At 48.6% G+C, this 1,740-nt stretch overlaps 1 non-coding gene across 1 annotated transcript; it reads left to right on the top strand.

The window, feature by feature from the left end:
- The first annotated feature begins 989 nt into the window (after positions 1-989).
- Positions 990-1,127, top strand: LOC114807157. The gene has a single exon (XR_003755210.1). It is a non-coding gene; the product is annotated as a small nucleolar RNA SNORA7 (small nucleolar RNA).
- Positions 1,128-1,740: the final 613 nt, after the last annotated feature.

Below are 1,740 nucleotides of genomic sequence, written 5' to 3'. Positions count from 1 at the left end.
CTCAGCCAAGCCCTAGCAATGAGGCAGTGATAGCGATCATTATAAAGCTTTGTACTGCAGAAGAGTTTGCATCTCAATGAAATACATGGGCACAGACTGATTCTGCCCTTCCAAGTGGGCAACACTGGAGGCTCTTGAGGAGATGGGGAAATGTGGACTCAATGGTTTTGTAGAAATATGGACTGGAGTGGGGAGAGATGGGTAGCAGGGAGGTCAACAAGGAGGCTGATGCAGTAATCAAGGCAGGATAAGATAAATGCTTGGTCTCAGGTAGTAGTTTGAATGTCGAGGAAAGGGTGGATTTTAGCGAAGTTGTGAAGGTTGAACCAACAGGATGTAGTGACAGATTGAATATGTGGGTTGAATGAGAGAGATGAGTTGAGGAAAATGCCAAGGGTACAGGCTTGTGAGAGAGGGAAGATAGTGGTGGTGTCTACAGTGAAGGGAAAGACAGTGGGGAGGGCAGGGTTTGGGGGGTAAGATCAGTAGCTCTGTTTTGGACTTGTTAAATTTGAGGTGTAAATGGAACATCCAAGTAGAGATGTACTGAAGTCAAGGGCAAATATGGGATTGCAGAGAAGGAGAGAACAGGGCTGGAGATGTAGATTGGGAATCATCTGCATAGAGATGATTGTTGAAGCTTTGGGAGTGAATGAGTCTTCCAAGGGAGTGTGTGTAGATTAAGAATAGAAGGGGACCCAGAACTGAGCCTTGAGGGACTCCACAGTTAGTGGGTGGGTGGCCGAGGAGAACCCTGGGAAAGAGGCTGAGAATGAGCAGCCAGAGAGATAGGAGTAGAACCAGGAGTGGACAGCATCAATGAAGCCAAGGTTGGATCATGTTTCCAGGAGAAAGGGGTGGTTGACAGTGTCAAAGACAGCTGAGTGGTCAAGGAGGATTAGGATGGAGTAGAAGCCATTGGATGTGGCAAGAAGGAGATCAGTGGTGCCCTTTGAGAGGGGAGTTTTGGTGGAGTGAAGGGGCTGGAACCCCCCTCAGGGTAGCACCTGGAGAGGTTCTAGTACTCTACCAGTCTCGGCTACAGGAGGGAGAGTCAAGCAGAGGCATACCCATTCCATTCCTAGCTTGGCCAGTGGTTAGTGAGTAGAAGGCAATCTGCTACAAGTCAAAACTCACCTGTGCTGGGCATCAGTGGCATGGAAGATAGTCAAGGACGGAGACTCAAGTTTACGGCCCGGAAGGAAGCAATGGTAAACCACTTCCGTATTTTTACCAAGAAAACTCTATGGATACACTACCAGAATGATTGCAGATGGAGAGTGGGGTGTTCTGAGAGAGATTGTGTCCATGGTGTCGCTACGGGTCAGAAACAACTCAACGGCAATAAGGCGAGACAAGACAAGAAGGGGCTGGAAGCCAGATTGGAGGAGGTTAAAGAGAGAATTAGAGATGAGGAAGTGGATTTAGCAGGTGTAACCAACTCACTCAGGGAGTTTGGAGGAATGGTAGGAGGAAGATGGAGCCTGAGGGAGTCATGAGGTCAAGGGAGGCTGACCATGTTTGAAAGCAATGGGGAAGAAGCTTTTGGAGAATGAATAGTCAAAGATGGCAGTCAGGATGGGAAGAAGAGAGGGGGCAAGTGTTTTGACTAGGTGCGACAGGATGGGGTCAGAGGTGCAGGTGGAGGGGGTAAATTTTCAGAGGAACCAATGTGGGGCATGTACTGTGTCCAACCTGATTTGCTTGTATCTTTCCCAGTGCTTAGTACCATGCCTGGTG

The sequence above is a fragment of the Ornithorhynchus anatinus genome, chromosome X1, assembly GCF_004115215.2.
Source record: "Ornithorhynchus anatinus isolate Pmale09 chromosome X1, mOrnAna1.pri.v4, whole genome shotgun sequence".
Taxonomy (NCBI): Eukaryota; Metazoa; Chordata; class Mammalia; order Monotremata; family Ornithorhynchidae; genus Ornithorhynchus; species Ornithorhynchus anatinus.
This window is presented reverse-complemented; position numbering and strand designations above follow the sequence as displayed.